We start from the raw sequence: 23,252 nt of genomic DNA, 5'->3' as shown, positions 1-23,252 counted from the left end.
TGGCAAGTGACCACTGCAGCAGTACCATTAGAGGATCCATCAGTAAAAACTTTTAATGCTCTAGGAATAGGCTGTTTTTTAACTACCTGAGGAAATATAACAGGATGGTTTAAACAAAAGGATAATAAGGGAGATTTAGGAATATGATTATCAAAATTTGCAAAAGTAGAACATTTAGTTACAGCCCAATCATTATCATTAGCACATAAATATTCAACTTGTTGGGCTGAATAAGGAGTGATAATAGTAGTAGGATGAATTCCAAATACTCTAATTGCAGATTTAAGTCCTTGAAGAATGAGTTGTGCTACCATAGAAGTATAGGGTTCAATTATATTTTTTGGAGAGACAGACAAATGTATCCACATCAAAGGTCCCTCTTGCCAGAAAACACCTGTGGGTGTATATTGAGAAGGAATTACTACAAACAGAAGTGGTTTTAAGAAATTAATTCTATCACAGTGGGCACACTCAATAGCCCTTTCTACTCTACTTAAAGCTTCTCTAGCTTCATTAGTTAAAAATCTTGGAGAAGAAGGATCAGGATTCCCATGGAGTATGTCAAATAAAGGCTTTAACTCTCCTGTGGAGAGGCCCAAAGTTGGCTGAAGCCAATTAATATCCCCCAGTAGCTTTTGGAAATCATTTAAAGTGGTTAACCGATCTTTACTGAGCAGGATTTTTTTAGGTTTGATGAATGTGTCCATAATTTGAAATCCTAGATACAAGATAGGGGATCTAGTTTGTACATTTTCTTCTGCTATAATTAACCCATGTTGTCTTAGGCTGATAGCCATTCCCCAAATATCTCAAGGAGATTCTGATGATCAGGATGAGCTAATAGAACGTCATCCATATAATGGAGACAGATGAGTTTTGGATACTTTTGTTTATGGGTTGTAAAACTTGGTCTACAAAAACCTGACATATAGTTGGGCTGTTTGCCATGCCTTGAGGCAAAACTTTCCAATGATATCTTTGATCTGGTCCTTCATGATTAATAGAAGGAACTGTAAAAGCAAATCTTGGAGCATCTTCAGGATGTAGAGGAATAGAGAAGAAGCAATCCTTTATGTCAATAGCTATCAGGTGAAAATTCTTGGGAATGGCTATAGGGTTAGGAAGTCCAGGCTGAGTAGGACCCATAATTTGCATAGTTTTATTAATCTCTCTAAGGTCATGTAAAAGTCTCCATTCCCCTGATTTCTTTTTAATGATAAATATCAGTGAATTCCAGGAGGAAGTGGAAAGCTCTATATGTCCTACTTTCAATTGTTCTTGTACTAATTGTTGGGCTGCCTGTAATTTTTCTTTAGATAGGGGCCACTGAGGGACCCAAACTGGTTTATTAGAAAGCCATGGTATTTTCAAGATATTAATCTCAGTGACCCCTAAGGAAAATATCCTAACCCTGACTGACTCTGATTTTTTCTGGCCTTAATGTGTTCAAGGTTTCCTTGTAAATTTTTGCCTAATCCTTTGCCTGGAATATACCCTTGTTTTATCATTAACATCCAACCTTCATCTCTCGAGCCTATAGGCTCAGTGTTAAGACGTACTCCCAATTGCTGTAATACATCTCTTCCCCATAAGGTAACTGGCAAACAGGACAAAACATAAGGCTGAAACATTCCCTGATGTCCTTCATCATCTTCCCATTTTAAAATCTTTGCACTCTGTTCTGGGCTTTTAGAATATCCAAGACCTTTTAGAGTACACGATGCCCTTTGTAAAGGCCACTGTTTTGGCCAATGTTGAGAATTGATAATGGAAGTATCAGCCCCTGTATCAAGTAGTCCTTCTAATTCAATTCCCTGTACTTTGAGTTTATACATAGGTCTCTTTGAACAATCTTGAACCCAGCAAACCATAGGTCCTGCGCCAGTGGAGCCAAAGCCTCTTTTGTTTTGGTCTTGTGGTAAACATCTAAATGATTCATGAAGACTAGGAAGGAGGAGTAATTGAGCAATTCTGTCGCCAGGATTAACAGCAATAATACCACGAGGGGAACTAAGCATTATTTTAATTTCCCCCTGAAAATCAGAATCTATAACTCCAGGAAGTACTTGAATCCCTGCTCTGTAGTTGAACTCCACCCTAAGAGAAGACCCACCATGCCAGGTGGGAGGGGTCCTCAGATTCCAGTAGGAATCAATTGAACCCCCATCTCAGGTGCTAATACTATTCAGGTGAAGGAGCAGAGGTCCAATCCTGCACTTCCTTTTGTTCCTCTGATAAGGGAGTCAATGGGTAGGAAGGATTGTGTCGAGGAATCATCTGAATCCGTGATCTGATATTGTTCCCCTCTAAAGCCCTGTACATTTGCGGACCCCGAGGCCAAGGGCCCCATGCTCCATTTTTTGAATTACTAGGAAGTGCATTCCCCTTAATATCTGTGTGTGATCTATACTTATTAGCCCAATGGCTTCCTTTTCTGCACTTTGGGCAAAAACCTAGGACATGAGGTGTAACAGATTTTACTACAGTCATCTCTTGTCTTTTATTAGGGCATTGCCTTTTGATTTGGCCTGGCTGTCCACATAGGAAGCAGCCTTTAGGGCGAGCCCCTCCAAAGGTGTTTAAAGGAGAAGCACCTCTCATAGCTGCAGCAATTATATTTCCTGTAATCACTGCCTCATTGATATCTTTACAAAATTTTATATAGATAGAAAGGTCCCTTTTATTTTTCCAGGGCCTAATAGCCTCTTGGCAAAATTTGTTAGCATTTTCATAGGCTAGCTGGATAACCAAAGGCATAGCTGTCTCTACCTCTCCAAAAACTCTCCTTGCCGTCTGTAAGATGCCTCTTACAAATTCTGCGTACGGTTCATTGAGTCCCTGTATAACCTTGGACAGACGGCCTTGGAGATCACTGGTTCCCTGTAAAGTTTTCCAGGCCTTGGTTGCTGCTGTATATATCTGGGCATAGACTCCAGGATCATATTGATTTTGCATATCTATTAGAGCGTATTGGCCTTCTCCTATTAGCATATCAACATTTCTATCAGGAAACCCCGCTGCTGCGTTTCTGCGAGCAGTTTCAACAGATATTTCTTGCCACTGAGCTCTCCAAATCAGATATTGTCCTCCAGATAATACTGCTATGCACAACTGTTTCCAATCGTTAGGAGTTAAATTTAAATTACTCAAAGACTCAAGCATACTTAAGGTAAATGGCGCCTGAGGTCCATATGTCATAACTGCCTCTTTAAAGTTTTTAATGATTTTAAAGTCTAATGGTTGATGGTATCTCTGTCTATTTTGATCCTCAACTACGGGTAAGTTCCATGAATTTTGAGGTTCTTTATATTCAAGGGCATCTAAGCTCTTAGAAAGGTCCTGAATAGCCTTAGTCAGAGGATCCTCCCATGATAGTGCAGAAGGTTGAATAAGATTTGGCTCTCCCTTATCTTTTTCCTTTGTTTTTCCTAAATTATTTAAGTAATTGCTTTCTAAGTCACTACCACTTAATTCTTCCTCACTTTGTTCTCTTTGTTGAACAGTTTCCTTCACCATCGTGTCATTACCTTTTAATACATCTTTTTTAACCTTAATCATTTGGGTCTTTGAAATTTCTGACCCCATTTTTTCTTACTATCCCTTGCCCTTAAACCTCTCTGGCCAGAGACTTCCGCAAGGCTCCTACTTTCCCTCACCCTATTCCTGCGAGGTTCCTCAGTTTACCCGCCATGCCTATTCCCAGAGGCGGACTGGGGATTTTCCCTCGCCCTATACCTGCGAGGTTCCTCAGTTTCCCCACCGTGCTGATTTCCCCTTCCCTGTACAGGCCACCTTTTTTTGCCGCCCACAGCAACAATCTCATGGTAATTTATCGGAGGTGGACTGGAACTGAACTACTTCTATTACTTTATCCGGGCTTTCTTGCTTACTTGTTTGCTTGTTCGCTAGTTTATAAAGGAAGAGAGGCTTTGCTTACTTTTAGTTTTAGAGGAAGAGAGGCTTTGAGAGAAAGAAAGACTTTGCTTAGAGGAAGAGAGACTTTGCTTAATTTTAGAGGTGCTACTCTTTCAGAGGTCTATGCTTATCAAAGGTCTACTGCTTCTTAAAGGTGGGTCGCTTCTTGGAGGTGCAGCATGTGGCGTGTGGCACGCGGCCTGCGTCCTACAACCTACGATCCCCACCCAGGTGAAGAGAATGTCCTATATACCTAAGGCAGCCAATCAGCTTAGGATCAGCACAATTGAAGCACACCCCATGGTACCAATCAAGAAAGAATGAGGAATATCTGTTGACCACTAGCACAAAGGAGACATCAACTAATCAGGCAAAAGTAAATCACGCCGTGTTAACACTAATTATGCGCCACCTCTTGGCTCAACATCAGCCGCCATCCTAAGGCTACCCAAACATGTCTCTGCAATATCACTTTTGTTTATTGTGATAATTAACATTATAGATGTCATAGTAGGAACTACTTGGTTTAATGTTATAAGTTGTTTGCCTTAGTTATTATTATTTGTCTTCCCCTAAACAGTGAGGTACTGGAAACCTTCAGGGACACTATAAGTCCACAGGGCAGAAAATCTACTGCTTGGATCCATACTGTTAGATGGTCACACAACACATGAAAAAGCAAGGGAACAAATCACCCCAAGCAAACCAAGATATTCCAATAACAGAATCCATCAATACCACAGTAGAAGAAATGTCAGAGAAGGGGTTTAAAATGTACATAAACTAATCTGCGAAATGAAGGATGATGTAAGAGACCAAATACAGGTAGCAAAACATCACTTCAATAGATAGAGATTCTGGGAAAAAAAATCCTTGAAATGAAAGAAACAATAAATCAAATTAAAAATTCAATAGAAAGCATCACCAATAAACCAGACCACTTGGAAGACAGAACCTCAGGCAAAGACAAAATATGTAATCTTAAAAATAGAGTTGAAAACAGAGAGATGATATTAAGAAACCATGAATACAATTTCCAATAATTATGGGATAATATGAAAAGAACAAATTTAAGATTTATTGGGATAGAGGAAGACTTAGAGATACAAACCAAAAGAGTGCACAATCTTTTCAATGAAATAATACCAGAAAATTTTCCCAAGTCTAAAGAATAAAATGGAAAATCAAATACAAGAGGTTTAGAGGACACCAAATGTGCAAAATTACAACATCAAGGTACATTATAATGAAAATGCCTAGCATACAAAATAAGAATAGAATTTTAAAGGCTGCAAGAGAAAAATATCAGATTACATATGGGGAAAACCATTACAGATCTCAGCTGATTTCTCAACCCAGACCCTCAAAGCTAGGAATTACTGGAAAAATATATACCAAGCTCTGAAAGAAAATGGATGCCAACCAAGAATCCTACAACCAGCAAAATTAAGGTTCAGAATTGACTATTTTCAATAGTATGATAAAAATAACATATTAGTTGGGTGCAGTTGCATGTCAGTAATCCCAGCAATTCAGGAGACTGAGGAGGAAGGATCACAAGTTCAAGGCCAGCCTAGGCAACTTAGTAAGATCCTGATGCAAAAATAAAGGACTGGGAATATAGCTGAGAGTCAGAATGCTCCTGGGTTCATCACCAATAAAACACACAATACACACACAAACATTAATTTTTCAAAAAATACAACTTTTAAATTCTCAAGTACTTTAAAAACTCAACTTTAAGGCAACTTTAACCAGAAAGTTATAATGAAAAGAACATCAAAAATTTTATATTATTTTCTTGAAATATTCTTGTCAATAGTTAATTAGGAACAAACTCAAAGACAACTGACATTCTTTTCCCTTACATATGCTACAAAACTTATAATAATTTTAAGATGAATGTTACCCCTTTGAAACAGGTGACCTGTCCAAAATGTTCAGTCTACAATAGCAGGAGACAGGCAAGGTAACTTGCAACTGTAGTCCCATGACTTAGGAGGCTGAGGCAGAAGAGTCACTTGAACCCTGGAGTTTGAGGCCAGCCTGGGAAACATAGTGAGACCCCATTTCTAAAACATATAAAATAGTAGAAGGCACCTCTGCTCATATATCAATAGTATATTGCTAGCATACTGTATTTAATAATATATTTATTTAAGCAGTCAGTGCTTCATTTAGATGTGAATAATTACCACCATGATGTATTCTGAAGTAAAAATGTTAGAAATTACTTTTTTCTCACATTAATAGTGTATCTGTGTTGTGCCTATGCTCTGTGACACAGAAAACTATCAGAACAGCAGCTCCACAGGAAATTGACCCTTTATGTCTTAGGCATAAGTATATCCTCAGCACCCAGTATACTGAATAAATGAATTGTACCATTTAAGAAAAGGCAGAGATGAACAGAAGTTAAAGCAGTAAAGACAGGTTTTATTTAAAAAAAAAAACTTCATTACAGAGAAGGAGAGACTCCAGTATCATGGCAATCAGCTTTTCATCTCTGTGATCAAACTACCTGACAAGGACAACTTTGAGGAGGAAAAGTTTATTTTGGCTTAGTTTCAGAAGTTCAGCCCATGGTTGGCTAATTCCATTCCTCTGGGCCTAAGTTGAAGTAGAACAACATGACAGAAGGTTGTGGAGGAGGAATTCCACTCAGCTCACGGCAGCCCAGAAGCAGAGGAGGAGGTTGGCAGGGAGGGAAAGAAGGGGAGGAAAGAAGGGACCCATGACATACTTCACCCAGCCACAACCTACCTGCCTACAGTTAACACCTAGTAATCCATTCAGCTATCAATAGATTAATTCTGCAAATGGAGCCATCTGCTGACAAGGTCAGAGCCCTAGACATTGCCCATCACCCAACCTCTGAACTCTACTGCTTTGGGGATCATGCTTTCAGGAGACACTGCTAGGTCCAAACCACAAGTATAAAAATGACTGGAATCTGAATATAATCAGAAAAATAGAGATGTATAGCCAAAGAAAAACTTGGAATATGTTGGGGTAGGGAGTGAGATTTGCGAATAGAAAATTCCTAAGAGGAGACATCAGGTTTTGGGTGAACGCCAGCTGAACAATTTAGCAGAATTCTTGCTGAAACAGACCCAGGTGATCGCATGTCCCCTGGGGCATGGTGGGGACAAGTTTGAACTCACATCATATATCAAGAGTTGGGGCTTCTTGCCAAACTAACTTACCTGGATTCTTGCTAACACTGTATAGGAAGTACATGGACTGGGCCTTGTAGAGAGAGGGTTCTGGGGAAACTGACTAAAGTTGGCTAAGCAAAGAATCTTTGTCATGATGATCTATTTTATTAGTTTGCATGGGATATCATAGGATTGGTACTATTTATAATCAAAATAATGGTTTCTGCACTAGAGTTGGAAATAATCCTCATAGAAGTGCAGATTCTGGAAGAGGAGGATAGTGTGGAGATCATCATTAATGTTCTGGAAAAAACAATTCAAAGCATTATTTTGTGTGCTTCCCACCTCAGAGCCCATGATCATTCAATCCTGAGGGTTTTCTTCTTTCATCAAAACAGTTGGAACAGTTTCCACTACTTTGAGGAAACTAGAAATCAGGAAATGATGACAGCAACTTCTTTAGTTCTAAGCATACGGTGATGGAGGAACTCAGATACAAACTGGTGGAGCAGGCTCTTCCTGTCCCCAGATTAGGTCAAGGATACCACAGATAGCAGAGTAGATAAAGAAAGCATATCAAGGACAAGAGGTCCCCAGCCACCATAGACATGCCACCAGCTACCCAGTTGCCCTTCTCGATGTGGTCCAGGGAGTAACCCAAGTGTTACCTTGGGTAAGTCAGCAGGAAGGACACTGGTATGGCCCTCAATATGTGGCTTAGTATCCTCCCATAGTGGCCCCTCCTGGAGAAAATTTCTCCATTTACCAGCCTTCTACATGAGGTGAAGAGTCCTAGACACCTGGATAAGTGACAGTAGCATGGAAGGGAGACCCATTTCTACCACATGTGATCAACATGAAGTAGACAAAACCAGATGTCCCACATCTGCCCAGCCATGGAATCCCACCTGAGTCTAGTACATGGAATTCAACATAGCCTATCCCAAAATATGGAACCTTGGCATATTGAATATTTTAGGCCTAAATTACTTGAGATAAAATTCCCTCTAACCTTTTCCAACCTCTCTTCCTAGCGCAGATTAGAAAATCCAGGAAAATTTTTCATGCCTTCCCCTGAAGCAGCTGACAAGACTCTTGTGTGAGACATGCTCCATAACACCTGGAGAAAAGGAGCATCCTTATCTCCAAAGCAAGGGCCACAAAGGAGAATATGAACAAACAGGCCTCACAGGTTCTGCCAGGCCATTACCCTTTATACCCCACCATAATTTTCAAGACCCTCCACTCTTCATCAAACCTAGCATAGTCATGCTCAGGTTTACCTGTTTATTCAGATCTTCATTTCTTTGTAGGTACTTTCAGGTAAAACTTAACATCAAATAAATTTCTAAGCTTTTTTCCTGTTGATTTGTCATTTGTGACTGGGGCCTCAACCATGAACCAAAGATGGGCAGAAGAGATTGTTCCTACCAACATAACATTGTATTAATATTAGTAATGATGACCAAGAATTGTAACAAAAAGCAAGGGCAAGCTAGGGAAGCATATGATTCTAGTTTAATACCTGACTTTTTCATTACCAAAGTTCCTCACACATTTTAATTAAATGCACATACAGAAAATGAAAAAGATAATTAAGCTTTGAAAATGTTTTGATCTTTCTGAAAGCAATCAATGTCAGTGATTTTTGAATAATGAGATTCTTCAGTTAGCTTAAATTTTTATATTAAAATGCAGTTTATAATTCACATATATTAATTCATGCAAACTAGGAAATTATAAAAATGTATTGAGTTTGAAGCAACAGGATTATCAAGATTTCCCATTTATGTAGCTACTATAAAAGTCCTAGCATACCCATGTTCCCCACCAATCTAAATGACCTTAGTCCTAATTTCATTAGACTCTCAAATTTAACTGGGGTGTGGAGTCAATTCAATTGTACTTCAGTGATTTTGCATCATGGGATATAACATCATAAATCAAAATGACAGCCTTGTTTTTCTCTCCAACTGAAAATCTTACAATCTTACATGGTAACCAGTAAAATAATTCTTGGAATTCTACACAACATTTATCTCTCGCAGAGTGATGGTTCTTAAGTTAGGAAGGAAATTATGGACCTTGAATAAAATAATTAGTTCAAGTAACAACTCAATTTTATTTTTTCAAAGAACCAACTTTTTATTTTGTCAATTTTTTCGATTGTTTCTTTTGTTTCAATTTCATTGATTTCAGTTCTGATTTTAACTATTTCCTGTCTTCTACTACTTTTGGTGTTGCTCTGTTCTTTTTCTAGGGCTTTGAGCTGTAGTGTTAGGTCGTTTGTTGATTTTTTCTTCTTTTATTGAATGTGCTCCATGAAATAAATTTTCCTCCAAGAACTGCTTTCATAGTGTCCCAGAGATTTTGATATGATGTATCTTTGTTCTCATTTACCTCTAAGAATTTTTTTATTGTCCCCCTGATGTCTTCTGTTATCCATTTATCATTCAATAGTGGAAACTGTGGTATATATATATACAATGGAATATTACCAGCCATAAAGAATAATAAAATTATAGCATTTGCAGGCAAATGGATGAAATTGGAGAATATCATGCTAAGTGAGATAAGTCAATCTCAAAAAAACCAAAGGACAAATGATCTCGCTGATAAGCGGATGATGACACATAATGGGGGTGGGAGGGGGGCAAGAATGTAGAAAGGAGGGATTGTATAGAGGGAAAAGAAGGGTGGGAGGGGTGGGGGGAAGGAAAAAATAACAGAATGAATCAAACACCATTACCCTATGTAAATGTATGATTACACAAATGGTATGCCTCTACTTCATGTACAAACAGAGAAACAAGATGTATCCCATTTGTTTACAACAAAAAAAAATTTAAAAAAAAAAAGAAACAACTCATCAGTTCAGTTAAAAACATTCATTCCTACCTTGATTAATTCTGGAACAAGAGTGTGCAACTCAAGTGACTTCATCTTAATTGAGACTTGACATTTTACCTAAAGTTACTCACCAAATTGTTCCCATAGAGAGCAGAGCACAGTAAGAAGGAAATAAGCGGAAAGGAGAAATACTTAAACATTCCAATTCATATTTAGAAAGTGGTTTTTGGAGATGCACCCATCTTCAGAATAAATGTTTTCCTTGCTACATGAGCCAGTATGTTGCAATTAACATTCCAGTTTGCAATGGAATGCAAAGTGGAACCAAGTTTCACTTGGTTCTTTGTTGTGACTCTCTATTCATATTATACATTGTTTTCAAATGCTCCAAGAGACATACTTAAGACACAAAATCAGGATACAGTTAGCTGGAAATAAAATATGAGTCAATCTCCAAAGTACCCTCTCTTTCTGATCTAACATGATTCCTCTCTAAAGAGAACAAAGTGAAACTAAGTACTAGTGAAGCCAGAATTAAGAACCAGTAGTTAGTGTAGAAATAGGGGATCGGGTCAAATCGAGGAAATGGAGGCCATAAAGCCATCTGCCTCTGGAAGTTGGAGACTGCCCCTGGAAGAATGGAATGTCATCAAATTTACCTGCCTTTATCAAGGACTGCAAGCAAGGAGCTGCTAATTGGTGCCCCCTGGGCCCTTATCTGCCTGAATCACCCTGGCCCTCCCCCTGCCCATGGTTTCTCACTTAATGAAAAACCAGGCCTAGTTAGGTAGGCAGGAAGGAGAGATAAGGGGGGAGAGAACTGGAGAACAAAAGAGACTTTAACCTATAAAAGATGTAGGGTGAGCACACTTCTTGGGACTTCTAGAACATCAGCCATGGCCCCCTTCTTCCTGCTGGGAGAAGGGAGAAGTCTGTATTTTTACCTTTAAATAAAACCTGCTTAATCTGCTTGCCTTGGCGTGCTTCTCTAGTGTTCAATCTTCAACATTAAAAGGAGTAGAACTCGTCACCGGTAAACGGTGGTATCACTAGGAAAGACCCACCTCCTCTGGGAAAAGCAAATTTGAAATTTGAAACAAATTTCCCGTATGGCAATTAACAAAATGTGTTGTTGCTCTTATTGTTATTAATGGGGAGATTGTCCTTGAGATTGAGGCCAGGGGCTCACAAATGCTTCACAAGTGCTCTACCACAGAGGAAAATCCCACCATTTTTATTTTTTATTTTGTGGTCCCAACTTGCTAAATTGCAGAGGTTGCCTTCAAACTTGCGATCCTTCTTCCTCAGCCTCCCAAACAACTGGGATTATAGGCATGCACCACTGCCCCCAGCTTGAGTTTAAGATGTAGTTAGAAAGGTCAAGGACCAAAACAATCTTCAAAAACTAAAATTTTGAAAGACTTCCTCAACTTCTTGATTTACTAGAAAGTAAGTAAACTATCAAGACAGGGTGATATCAGTGAAAGAAATGACAAACTGATCAGTGGAGGAGACTGAAGGAACCTGAAATATACCCACACATGTACAGAAAGGATCTCGATGCCTTTTTACATACACAGTAGAGAGAAGTCAGACTTCTTCTGGTGCTATAACCAAATGTTCTGAGGTGTATTTTCCATACAATAGTATACTTTGAGTTTTGACAATTGAATAAATGTTGGCAAAACATGATCACAATGTCCTACTTTTTTGCCACCCTCAGAGTTCTCTCATGTCTCTTTGCTATTGATCCCTCCTCAGTCACTATCCCTAAGCAACTGCAGATCAGCTTCCTGTCACTATAGGTATGCAATACTTTTTCTAGAATTTTCTATGCATGGACTCATGTAGTATACAGTCTTTTGCATCTGGCATATTCAGTGGTGAAATGCTTAAAACGTTCTCTCTGAGATTGGGAATGAGGTGGAGATGCCCACAATCAATCTTCAATTCAACACCATGCTGAAGGATTTAGTCAGTGAAGTAGAGCAAGAAAATAAAATATGTGGTAAGAGATACTGGGAAAGAAGAAATAAAACTTAAATGACTTGCAGATTATTTGGTCATACATTTTTAAAAGAATTTATGAAAATATGAGAATATGAGTGTCTTAAGTTTTCAGAATATAAAACAAGCCAAGCACAGTGGCACACTCCTGCAACTTAGAAGTTGAGGCAGGAGGATCTCAAGTTGGAGGCCAGGCTTGACAATTTAGCAAGACCCTGTATCAGAATAAAAAGTTAAAAAAGTCTTGGGGTGTAGCTCAGTGTTAGAAGGCTCCTGGGTTTAATTCCTGGTAAGGCAAAACAAAATTACATACAAAATTATATTTCTGTACATTAACCACAAAATTAAAAAACTAAAATTTAAAATGGCTACACTTACTATGGCAAATAAAATGAAGCACCCAAAAATAAATCTAACAAATAGGTACAAGAATTACTGGAGAAAATTATGTAACTTTACTAAAATATATTAAATAATATTTCATTAGAATTATTACTTTTTATTACAAAAAATGAATTTTAAAGACTCAGAATTATAGAAGTATAAATGATCACAAATTGACCTGAATATTCATCAATCAAAATACAAGACCCAACAGATATTGTAGTAAAACTTGGTAAGTTAATTTGAATATTCAAGATAGAGCAAAGATTCAAAAATACTCCAAAATACTTGGGATGAAGATGAATAAGGCAAGAAAAATTACTCTGCCAGATAAAAATCAACTGCAATTGATTCAAATTAGTATGGTCATAGGAATAGAAAAGAAGTGATAACACAATATAACAGAAAACTCAGAAGGGTACTAGACATATACAAACACTAGGATACACAGCCAAAGGTGCCATAACAATTCATCAGAGGAAAATTGTAATAAATTGCATAGGATGATGTGAATGAAATGAACTTAATGGATCAGAAGAGCAAAAGGAGATAAGCAAACATATAGCAAAATGGAAGGCATGAATCTTACCATATCACTAATTACACTAAGTATCAATGGATTAAACATCTCAATTAAAAGGCAGAGATTGAAGACTGGGCTGGGACTCCAATGTATGGAGCTTGCCTGGCATATGCAAGACTCTAGGTTCAAATTCTAGCACAGCAATAAAAATTAAAAAAAAAAAAAAAAACATGGTGTGGTGGCACATGCTTGTAATTCCAGCAGCCCAGGAGGTTGAGGCAGGAAGACTGAAAGTTCAAAGCCAGCCTCAACAACTTGGCAAGGCCCTAAGCAACTTAACAAGACCCAGTCTCAAAATAAAAGTAAAAAAGGGCTGGGGAAATGGCTCAGTGTTTAAGTGCCCCTGGGTTCAATCTCTGGTACATTTAAAAAAAAAAAAAAAAAAAGGAGGGTAAAGATTTGGACAAGTATACTAAAAAACATAATCACAACTATATGCTGATTGAAGATTCAAAGAAATGAATAGGTTAAAGGTAAAAGCATAAATAAAATAAACCATGCAAAAAATATCCAAAGGAGAGCTGGAATGGCTAAACCAATGAGACAAAGCAAACTTTCAGACAAGAACTGTTACTAGAGACAGAGACATAACAATAAAAGGATCAATCTATCAAGAAGATATTAGTATTATAAGCATGTAAGCAACTAACACAGTAAAACCTAGAAATACATGAAGAAAAAACAAAATTGAAGGGAAAATATGCACATTTCAACAGTAATAGTTGGAGACTTCAATAGCCAACTTGCAATACTAGATAGACCAACTAGACAGATCAACAAGAAAACAGAAGTCTTGAGCAACACTGTATACCAACTAGACCTAACAGACATCTATAAAGTACTCCACCCAAAGATTAGACATTTTTCTTCAGTGCACATGAAACATTCTGCAGGAGAGACCCATAAAACAAATCTCAGTAAAATTAAAGAGTAAAATAATACAAATAATACTCTTTGACTACGCTGGAATGAGATTAGAAATCCAGCAACAGCTTATTTTTTCAGTTACTGGAGGTTGGGACTCCCAAGATACAAATGAAGTCTAGGTGTCCTCATATGTCAGAAGGGAAGAACCACAACAGAGACAGAACTCCTACGTCAGGTCCTTTCATGTGGACACTAATCCATTCTGGAGGCCACAGTCCTGCACACTAATCACCTCCTGTGTACTCCAACACTTACTCCTGTTCCACTGTGGACTAAATTTCCAGTTTGGGAAGTTGTGAAAGGAAAGAACACTCATACCAGAGAAACTAGCATTAGGGTCACCAACCTTGTTCCGACATACAGGGATGTCAACAAGCAGCCATTGTTAAGCCAATGAACCCAGGACTCCAAATCCACTAGAGCTTCTGTGCAGGGCCAAGAGTGAGTCACCCCTGCCCCTGGCCACAAATGAACTTCCATCCTGCTTTCAGTCCAATCACCTACTTGACTATATCTGTAAGGCTCCAGGTACACACAGTGGGGCTTGGCATTCATATCCCTCCTACAGCCAACCTCAGTGCAAGCGACACCTACCTGAAGATAGAAACTGTGGGGGTCCTCTCTACCACATCCACTGTGCAGGAGAAAAGGGTTAACCGCCAGAGGAGGACGTTGGCGGTTTTTCTATCTATTACCCAAAAAACTTACCTACTCAAGCGAACACACAAGAGCCAACACTCTTTTTATGACTGAGGGGACGTGACCGGCACAGCCGTACCAGCTCTGGCCTCTTACAACAACTCGCCCAACTCTCCTTGGGGGCAAAGACCAGGAGAAGCTTCTTCTGTGATGGACAGGATAGAGTGGAGTTAGGGGAGCCATCCTCTTAGGGGGAAATTCTAGGAGGAGACAGGGAACCACTCCAATGCAGCGCCACATGCTTCCCGGCACTTCCTAAAAGCCAGGCCTCTGCATCCCATGGCTCAACCTACTCTGATTCTGCTAAATAAGGACAGCTTCCCACAAGGAACCATAAGTACTTCTTTGTTGTTTTGTTTGTAGTGGTACTGGGAATCAATCCAAATGTGTTCTACCACTGAGGTATATCCCTAGTCCATTTGTGAAATGTGGGACAGAGTCTTGCTAAATTGCCCAGGCTGGTCTCAAACTTGGAATACTCATACAGCAGCCTCCACAGTCATAGGAATTATAGTCATGCACCACCTTGCCTGGTTCCTAGAGTCAGAAGCTGGACCAAAGTCAAAGAATGGGTTTCTGCATAATGAATAGGATTAACTGGGGATTTAGATCATGATTGGAACAAATAAGATCTAAATCCACCACAGGGTTCCACATGACCCTGGACGTCCCAGCTGAGAAACAGAAGGAAACTTGGAATTCAGCATCCAGAATCCAATCCCTGGGCTTCTCTTTTAGCAGCAGCAGCTACAGAGAAGTTGCCAGGACTGCCAAAATCATGGTATGAGGACACAAAGGCCAAAAACTCCTCTGACAAGAAAAAATACAAATCCAACATTACCTCCCTGGTTACCTAGCTGGGATCATGCCTTTCAGAAAGCAGGGTGCTGCTTCACCCAAAACGTGAGTTAAGCTAGTTACAACCACCATTCTCATGTGAGCATTAAGAAATCAGATTTGGGGCCTCTCCTTGGAGAAGGAAGTGAAAATCTGTTTCCACATGAAAGTTAGGAACTTTTTCCCCTCAATATAACAAAAGAACCAAATGAGTTCTGATACTGTGCAGGAAAAGCCCATGTCAAGAGAGTTGCACAGGTGGGAAACTGATATCAATCTGCACAGTTTTAAATTAAAACACAATTCTGCTCTGGTTTGAGTGTTTTGTCCCCCCAGGGTTCACATACCAGAAGTTTGTCTCTAGTGTGGAGATGCCAAAAGGGGGAGACTAGTGGGAGATGCTTAGGTTATTAGCAGTGTGCCCTCAGAAGGGTTCAAGGTGGCTGTATTGGAAGCTTGACTTAGTTCAAGAGGGAGTTTTTTAAGATAGCAAGTCTGACCTTTCAATCACTTTTTTAAACTTCCTAAGTGATCTGTTGTTCCTGCACACCCTCCAGCCATTTTGCAGCCATTCACTATGAACTTTCACCAGAGTGAAGCTCATTGTGGTTATATACCCCTGAACCTCCAGAACTGGAAGCTAACTAAATATCTTTTCATTATAATGATAACCTGCCTCAGGCGTTTCCTTATAGTAACAGGAAATGGACTAATCCATCACTGACATGAACTTCTCATATTTCTAACAATTTCTGTTATAAAAAGGCCAGATCATCATGCGGATTTTACCAGACCATGAAATAACCTTCCCTGATCTATATTCATGCAGGCTCAATCCAAGCACCAAACAGCTGGGATCAAAACCAACTGTTGCCCAAAAGCCAAGATAATAACAATCAAGGAATATGACTTGTAAGTAAATAATAGAAACAAAACACATGAACACTGTCAAAAGGCAGATTTATTTTTCTTCCTTTCATCCTTAATTTATGCTTTCTTAGCTAAGTGAAATAATTAAACAAAACATACCAAAAACATTAGTCAACACATGCACAATGCTGAAATTGAGACAAAATTTATTTACCAAACAACATTTTATTTCACCAATTAACAGTCAATGTAGACCATTATTCCCTGGGGCAAATCATCTTCAAGAAGAGACAATGGTTTTGGCACAACCAAAGGAAAAGTATTTTCCATACTAAATACAAAAGAACCCAGAGAGAAAGTCAAGAAATTTAACTTTTGTCCTGGTGATTTCAGAAGATGGATGATACTTGAGTGTACTCTGAAGATCTGACTGAACTTCTCAGTGAGAGGAACAGATGGTCTTGGAACACGCATACAAACACTGCATGGTGGAAGATAATTACATTCTTCTTTAATTGCTTGAGGCTTCTGCATCCAAAGACTAGAGGACAGGAAACCTCAGTAGCACTCCTTGAGAAACTGACCCCAAGAGTTCAGAGTTCATACCCCAGGCTGAAAAGCATACAGAGAGCACAAAACATATAACTTTTTGGAACATTTACAAACTTTACCTTCTGTAAAAATTAAATTTAAATAGATTTTCAAATAAAAATCTCTGAGTTATCACATATTCTAAGAAGCAATACTACCCCTTTGTTAATTGTGGTAGCAGCATAAAATTTTTCAATTGGTTTATGCTTGAGTATAATGTGTAAATCCGGTCACACAAAAATTAAGGGATGGATGACAGTGTTTTTTGGATTAAGAACAGAACAGCCCCCTCAAACTCCCTCTACCACCCAGTGCCCTCCCCCCAGCACTACTTCATCCCCAGGGAAGGCCCAGAAGGCTCAGTACTACCAGTCAGGTCTCAAATACCAGAACATTTTCCACCCTTACCGCACCTTAATACCTGGCAGGTGCTTTACAATTCATTATCTCCTCTCCTTGTCATAAACCCCAGGACTGAGGGAATTTTCAGATTAAGAATTTGCTCATATTCACAAAGCAAACAAGCATTTGAGCTGGGATTGCAACCTTCCCTCTGACTCCACTGCACAAATATTTACTGATGATACCAGCCTGAGCTTACTGCTGCATTTGCAAAATTCTCTGAAACCAACCTAATAAATAACCAAACAATACATTTTGTAGTAGTCATTTGCTATTTCCAAGGATACCACTGGATTCCAAGTAAATGACTATGATAATTTCCTGCTCACCTTTCAGCACCTCTTGGACTTCAACAGAAACAATGTCGTTCAAGCAATTCTGGACTGTGGACTCTTTTGCTTCTTATCTTACCACTTGTATGGCATCCTGAACTTGTAGATTTCCTGCAGAGAGTACAGGAAGATCTTCTGTACTCTCCTGGATAACATCGGTATCACTACTCCCTACCTCCAGGTTAGCAATAGCAATTCCTATCAACTCTTTCCCCAGCTGTCTTTGCTTCATCTAAAAGCAGATAAGGAATTCACTATTTCCTCTCAACACTTCAATCATTTATAGCTATTTACAATAAAAATGTACTCTCCTTATTAAGGATATCATGATTTGTTACTTTAGCCACTCTTAAAATATATTTAGTGCTAAAAGATAAATTAAACTGTTAGTATATTGTTCACCATGATAATTCAGGTAGAAAGACTGGTTTTAAAACACTACAAATTGGAGCAAAAACTAAAAATCAGACCCAAAAGTACTTGGTGTGCCTCAAAAAGAACTGCACTTAATTAGTGAAGCCACTCTGGAAAGCAGTGTGAAGACTCCTTAGAAAACTTAGAATGGAACCAACATTTGACCCAGCTATCCCACTCCTTGGCCTATACCCAAAGGACTTAAAATCAGCATACTACAGAGATACAGCCACATCAATGTTCATTGCTGCTCGATTCACAATAGCTAGATTGTGGAACCAACCTAGATGCCCTTCAATTGATGAACGGATAAAGAAACTGTGGTATATATACACAATGGACTATTACTCAGCCATAAAGAAGAATAAAATTATGGCATTTGCAGGCAAATGGATGAAGTTGGAGGATATCATGCTAAGTGAGATAAGTCAATCCCAAAAAACCAAAGGATGAATGATCTCTCTGATAAGAGGATGATGATACATAATGGGGGGTGGAAGGGAGGAAAGAATGGAGGAAGGACGGATTGTATAGAGGATAAAGAGGGGTGGGAGAGGTGAGGGGAAGGAAAAATAACAGAATGAGACAAACTTCATTACCCTATGTACATGTATGATTACACAAATGGTATGATTCTACTTCATGTACAACCAGAGAAACAAGTTGTACCCCATTTGTTTACAATGAATCAAAATGAATTATTAAAAAAAAAAGAAATGCACTTGTGTATCTCAATGTTGTATTTAAGGGTCAGCACTTTACACAGATAGTGGCTTAGGGACCACAAAGGAGGACAGCAATAGATATGAAGTTCAATCTCCATGATGCCATTTCCTGGCATGTAGGGAAAGAGCACATTCCATAGAAATGTAATGAGATGGTAATACCAGACTTGTATCTGCTTTGTTGTTCTGCTGATCTTTTTTAAACTTAGAAAGGTATAAGTTTCCCAGTGTAAACCATTAGTCTCATAAAATACTAACCCTTTCATTAAGCTCATTTTTCTACATTTGGATTTGTTTGCGCTCACTGGTTTCAGGTAAGGATCCTAAAGGCATAACAAATACTGATGGTGATATATCAGAAGACAGAGGAGAAAAGGGTACTTCCCAACTTTCCATCAGGGACCCAACACCTATGCTAATCTGCAGGTAACAAGTGATTGATGTAAATGTATTTAGATTCTTCCACACTTCTCAAATTTTCTCTGACAATTTTCTAGATTGCAGACTGGGTTCTAAGAGATGGCCCACACCACACAGTGGTTTCTTGATACATGGTAGATTGCTCTTAACTCTGAGAAGTTCTTCTTCAATGAAAGTTGCATGGACAGCCCACTAAAAAATGCAAGTTCTCAAGACCATCTCAAAAGCAACTATGTTCAGATTCTGATCCTAAATTTTTAATAAGATCTCCAAGTGATTCTGTCAAAGCAGAGCCCTGAACTTTTTATAAACAATACCACAGTGTTATACTCAATCTGACACTACAGAGACAGTGCTTAATATCTCAAAGATCACTGTAAAAATATCCTCCCCAAAGTAAATCTTTATTCATTTGATTTAGATACTGAATTGCCATTTTCAAAAATATTAGAAATCCCTAATCTTTCAGATCAGAATAATTCTACTTGTATCTACTTTGATATTGGGGTTTACTACTCACTAGCCAAGTAATTCTATAATTTAAACAAGAAAAACTTTCCCTTGTACCAATTTAATGAAAATTGTATCACAATTTTAAAAATAATTAGTCTCACTTCTTTCTATGTGCATTAAATAAAAATACTTAACATTTTACATTTTATTAGTGATATAAGATCAAGTGTGTGTCATCCTCATAGGCTCCTGCTTGTTGTTTTGTTGTTTGCTTGCTTGCTTTGTTTGGTACTAGGGCTTGAACCCAGGGGTGATGTACAACTGAGCTACAACCCAAGTCTTTCTCACCAGGTTGCTAAGAGCTGACCTCAAACAGTATTTATACCATCTTTAGAATTATTTGATTTATATAAGTCGTGCTCCCAACATTCACGTTGTTGCAGTTATTAGTATTTTAAATTGCATAGTTGATATCTGCTTTTTACATTAATCTGGCTCATGGCTATTTATTATTTTTGCTGTTTTTGTTTGTTGACAGCCACTATTCCTGTTTTTGTGGTAATTAGTGATGTAGATATCATAGTTGGCACTGGATATTTATTTTAATGTTTAACATTGTTTGCTTCAGTTGTTGCTATTGTTTCCCACTTCTCTGTGAGGTGCTGGAATCTACAGGAACACTACAAGTTCACGGGGTCAATATTCTTATGCTACATTAAATCCAGCCAAAAGATAGTGCATCATGATGCTCCACACACAAATTAACCACACTCAAATTTCAGCAATACTTTAATAGAAAGAATAGGAAGAGATAAAAATCTCAAACTAATGACCAAGCTCCAAGAAAAAACATCTGGAGATCCCTCAGGTTCCACTCACCGTGGAAGTTTCACACTTACTGCAACTATGAGCGATCTCAATCTAGATCACTATAAGGCACTTTGGCAAGAGATGGCTGTGATCTAAAAAACTAACAAAATGCCCACACATTGGGCTGGGGATGTAACTCAGTTAACAGAGTGCTTACCTAGCATGCACAGTTCAATCATCAGCACCACCAAAAAAGAGAAAGATAAATCCATCCCAACTGATGCATAAAACCCAACACAGGAATACAAGAAATATGAAAAAACAAGGTAATGCCATGACTCCTAACATTCATAATTCACCAGCAACTAACTTCACAGATACTGGAGTGGATGAAATATCAGATAAAGAATTCAAAACAATGATTATCAAAACGATCAATAAATTCTAGGACAACATACACACACATCAGGAAAAAAATAAATAAACCTGAATGACATAAGGAAGTCAGTACAGGGTATGAATGAGAAACTCAATAAGGAGATAGGGATTTTGAAAAAGAACTAAATGGACAAAAGAATGACACATATCTTGGAAATGAAAAGCAATAAATCAAACAAAATGTTCAGGTGAAAGACCCTCTTGATAAAGTAAAATATGCTTCAAAGACAATTTCATAGCTGGAAGACAAAGAAGTCAGCCTTGAACATTCAGACAGTATTAAAGAAAAGCAGTAAACATAACCAGAATATACAAGAACTCTGGGACAGCATTAAGAGAACAAATGTAAGAATCATTGAAATTAAAGAGTAATTTAGTCACTTTTTGTGTTGCTATGTCCAAAGGAATTGACAAGAACAATACAGAAGAGGGTAAGTTTATTTTGGTTCATGGTTTCAGAGGTTCAGTCCATGCTTGGCCTACTCCATAGCTCTGGACCCAAGGTGAGGCACAGCATCATGGTGGAAGGGCATGGAGGAGGAAAGCAGCACAGGACATGGCATCAGGAAGCAGAGAGAGCTCCATTCTCCAATGGCAAAATTTAAATCAAAGGCACAGCCTAGTGACCTACTTTCTCCAGCCACACCCTACCTGCCTACAGTTACATAGCAGGTAACCCTTATCTGTGGATTAAACCACTGATTAGGTCATACCACTTATAATCTGATCATTTCACCTCTGAAAAATTCTTGTGTTTTCTCACATATGAGCTTTTGGAGACAACATATATCTAAACCATAATAAACAGCACTGTTAAATGCAAGCTAATGGCATAGATAACCTCTTAAGGGAAATAATAACAGAAATTTTCTAAACCTTAAGGATGACATCCAGTTATAAGAAGTATGCAGAACTGCAAGTAGACAAGTTCAAAAAAAGACCCTCTCTATGACACATTATAATTAAAATGCCTATTTTAGTGAGATTTTTCACTGCTATGACTAAAAGATCTGACCAGAGGAGGAAGAGTTTATTTGGGGACTCACAGTTTCAGAAGTCTCAGACCATAGACAGTAGGCCTTGGGGTACAAAAGTGAGGCAGAACAATATGACAAAGTGTATAGTAGTGGAAGCAGTTCACATGATGATCAGAAAGCAAGAGAGATCTTCACTTGCCAAATAGAAATATGTACCCCAAAGCTACACCCCCAGAGACCCACCTCCTCCAGCCACATTCTACCTGCTTCCAGTTAACAATCAGTTAATCCCATCAGGGGATTAATTCACTGATTGGATTAAGGTTTTCACAACTCAATCCTTTCCTCTCTGAACCCTCTCACATTGTCTCACACAGTGAGTTTTTGGGAGACACCTCACATCTAAACCTTAACGATGCCTAACATACAAAATAAGGAGAGAATTTTAAAATCCTCAAGAGAAAAACATCAGGTCATATTTGGAGGCAAGTCAATCATAATTATTTATGATTTCTCAGTCAAATCCTAAAATCCAGGTGGGTTTAGAATGTGTTCCAAGCCCTGAAAGAAAATAACTTCAATCATGATTGCTATATTCAACAAAGATATCCTTCATAATCAAAGAGAAATAAAAGTCTTCCAAGATAAGCAGAAACTAAAGAATTCATACCTACTAAGTCAGCACTACAGAAAATCCTTAAAGAAATACTTTATACAAGAAATCAAAACAAATCCCTGAGCTCACAAATAAACAAATCTCATTTGAAGAGTAATTAAGGAACAAATTGAACATTAGAAATAAATCAAAATGGCAGGATTTAATAAACATCTCTTTAATAACATTGAATGTAAATGGTCTCAACTTTTCAATTTGAAGACATGGGTTATCCAGGCATGGTGGCACATACCTGTAATCCCAGTAACTCAGGAGGATTGTGAGTTCAAAGTCAGCCTGGGCAACTTAGTGAGGCCCTAAACAACTTTGTAAGACTCTGTATCTAAATAAAATATAAAAAGAGCTGGAGATATAGCTCCGTAGTTGAATTTTCCTGGGCTCAATCCCTGGTATCAAAAAAAAAAAAAAAAAAAAAAAAAAAAGACAGGTTGGTTGAATGTATTACAAAACAAGACCCAACTATATAATTTTTGCAGAAGCTGAATTTTAAAGGCAAAGACAACCACAAGATGAAAGAGTGGAAACTAATATACCATGCAAATGAAGCCTGAAAAAAAGCAGGATTAACTTCTCTCATATCTGACAAAGCAAATATCAAGCCAAAATTAACCAGAAGAGACAAAGAAGGTCACTTCATACCAGTAAAGGGAATAATCAACAAGAAGATACAATAATAGTAAATACATATACCCCAAACATTGGCATATTAATAGCATAAAACAGACACTATTCAAAGTAAAGACTCAGATCCCAGTATAATAATACAGAGTAAGGTAAACATATC

The sequence above is a fragment of the Sciurus carolinensis genome, chromosome 7 (genome assembly GCF_902686445.1).
Source record: "Sciurus carolinensis chromosome 7, mSciCar1.2, whole genome shotgun sequence".
NCBI lineage: Eukaryota > Metazoa > Chordata > Mammalia > Rodentia > Sciuridae > Sciurus > Sciurus carolinensis.
This window is presented reverse-complemented; position numbering follows the sequence as displayed.